At 50.0% G+C, this 2,926-nt stretch overlaps 1 pseudogene; it reads left to right on the forward strand.

Annotated features, from left to right (window-relative positions):
- Nucleotides 1–1,131: 1,131 nt before the first annotated feature.
- On the forward strand, nucleotides 1,132–1,515 carry LOC147706216 (cytochrome c oxidase subunit 5B, mitochondrial-like; annotated as a pseudogene).
- The last annotated feature ends 1,411 nt before the right edge of the window (nucleotides 1,516–2,926 follow it).

Genomic DNA, 2,926 nt, shown 5'->3' on the forward strand with positions numbered 1-2,926 from the left:
CTCGAACAGCAGGTCTAAGATTTCCCACACAGCTGGTGCACTGCAATCTTGACCAGGCGCATCTGCTGCTTCGACAGAAGCTGCTGGACTCGGCTGGCTCCACTCTCAGGGGCAAGTGTATGAAATGGGGGATAAAACCGGCAAGTTAATCTACTGGTTGGTGACGGCCTATGCACGTGCAGTCTGATGTCTTAACTAATCAGTTCTGAGGTTGTGATGTTATGGGGCGCAAATAACATGGTGGGGGAATTTGCTTCACAATTTCAGGCCCTGTATGATTGCTGGGAGCCACCCCACCCCAGAGAGGGCCCTCCCTATTATTTGTAAGCTGTCAGTGCGAACACTTTCGACCTCGGACAAAAGTGAGCTGGATTTCCCCCTCACAGCAGAGGAGGTGCAGCAGGCTATCTCAGCAATCCTCACCGGTAAGGCCTCTGGCTGTACAAGCAATACTTCTTGTTGTTGAGCCTTCATTTGATGGGGCTGTATGATGACGTGCTCACCCAGGGACAGCTCCCCCTGGGTCTTAGGCGCGCTATGCTCACTGTGATACTGACGCTAGCAAACCCCAACGGAATGCGGGTTGTATTGCTCCATTTTGAATATCAATCTTGAGATTGAAATTCTGGCCAACATGTTGGTTTCACTGTTAGCCATAGTGATAAGCTCATTGGTCCACGCCGACCAGATGGCTTTATGCTCGGTAGGAGCACCAGACACAGCCTCCGTCGCCTCCACACAATGCTCACACACTCTGGAGAGCTGCCGTGCAGGGTGGCCCTCCTCTCAGTAAATATTGAGAAGGTCTTCAACACAGTCCACTGGCCCTTTATTTTTGCAGTCCAGGACAAGATGTATTTTGTTCCTATGCTCCGTAGGTGGGTGTCCATTCTCTACATAGATCTTGGGTCCAGGTAAATGGCACTCTGTCTCAAATGTTTCCTATAGAGAGGGGAACTTAGCCGGGGTGCCCACTTTCCCCCTGCTGTTTGCCCTAGAGATGAAGGCCTTGGCTGAGCTCGTTAACACGGACAGTAGATTGAGTGGGTTTGAATGGAGCGCCCGCCTCTGAAGCTATATCGTTTACCTTCTGCAGCTCCATCGGTTGGACGGTGGACAATGCTCTAAAACATGGCTTCAGGGTTACTTGTGAGGAGCATGCTGCTGGCTCGCAGCCATGGGACTGGGACAGCTCGTGTGCCCTTGGTGGTCAGGTCAATGTCTGCAGGAGGTATTCCCACAGATGAGGAGCAAGCCACAGGACTAGAGAGGAAGATCACAAAGGTTTTGGAGATGGGAAACTATCCATACAGTATTCTGTAGCCACCTCCCTGTGCCAGGACCAAGGAGGACCCTCGCATTGTCCCTTCCATCAACAAGAAAAGGATTATGGGCTGCTTTTGTGAGGGGGACAACACTAGTGTCATCTGGTTTTGGCTTCATGAAGGAAAACCCCAATGCTGCCCGTCCTCTGGTGCCCCTTACAAGCTGGTCCCCCACAAGCTCCCTCACTAGCTGGCATTTTGGGGTGCAGGACCCCCACGTTTTCTCAATCTCCCATGTGTGGTGCAATTTATATTTTCCAGTTGATTTCTTTAATAAATGATGCGATCGGCGTTCTCCAAAAAAAAAGAAAATGTGTGGTGTTGACTAACCGTGTTTCACTATACGTCGATGACATGTTTTTTTTTTCCTCCCGGTGGCCAAGGGAGACTCCACTGTGGCTTATTTAAATCTTTACGTATTACGGAGATCCCTCAGGACTCTCAGTAAATTGGAGGAAGTCAACGCTAGTGCCTGATAAGCTGGACTGGAGCAAGGTGGACTCCAGACTGCAAGTAGCAGGGTACAGTGTTAGATACCTAGGCATGGCGGTGTTGGGAACTGAATATATTTCCACTATTGGCTAGAATATGTCGAGACACAGCTCTATGGTCTCGAGCAGAGGTCTTCAAACTTTTGTAGGCTGAGCCCCCCCAGCTAAATTTTTTAGATGTCGGCCCCCCCCCCCCACCACCCGACAGAAGTTTCCGGAATCTGGTACACTGTATAATCGACTGCCACCCGCATATTACGGGCCATATCTGGCAAATAATTTTAAACACAATAAGAGTGTTTAGTAAACTGCAGGTTTTTGAGTGGGTGTGGTTAAATGACAGAGGCTTATTACACAGTTTAAATCAAAATTTTCCAAGATGAAATGTGCTCACATTGTTTTTACTATGAAGCTTCGTTTTACACATATAACACATATAACACATGATTCGACATAGATTGATAATAACACCACTAACATTAATGTGATGGGTGTGCCTGTTTTTTGCCACAGAGATGGTCAACCTGTGGATGGATTTTTGCTACTGCCACCCTGAGGTTGTGCTCCACATCTAGTCTTGACCGGTACATGGGGGCAGATTTATGTTAACTGGCGTATCCCCAGGGATGCGCCAGTTAACGTGCGCCACAGCTCCGCCACCCATGGTGCGCCGCATTTATAATGCGGCGCACCATGTTACAAAAACGGCACAGATGCGTGACGCATCTGTGCCGGAAATGTGGCGCATTGCTGGAGTTGCGTCGCAAGCGCGACGCAGCTCCAGCAAGGCTCGGGGGTACACCATCTGCACAATGCTGCGTCAAGACCTACGCCTGCTTCAAGCAGGCGCAGGGTTTTGACGCAGCATTGCCCTGAAAGTGACTGAGTGAAATCTCATAGATTTCACTCAGCCACTTTCAGGAGGCGTTCCTGCGCAGGAACGCCCCCCCCTGCGCAGGAACGCCTCCTTATGGCGCAGTGCTTTACAGGAGATGCGTCACGTTGTAAATAGGGCGCATTGTTTGCGCCGCAGTTGCGTCAAATAAAGTGACGCAATTGCGGCGCAAAGAGGCGCAACGGCCTCATAAATCTGCCCCTTAGTCTTTAACA

The sequence above is a fragment of the Lissotriton vulgaris genome, chromosome 7 (genome assembly GCF_964263255.1).
Source record: "Lissotriton vulgaris chromosome 7, aLisVul1.2, whole genome shotgun sequence".
Lineage (NCBI taxonomy): Eukaryota > Metazoa > Chordata > Amphibia > Caudata > Salamandridae > Lissotriton > Lissotriton vulgaris.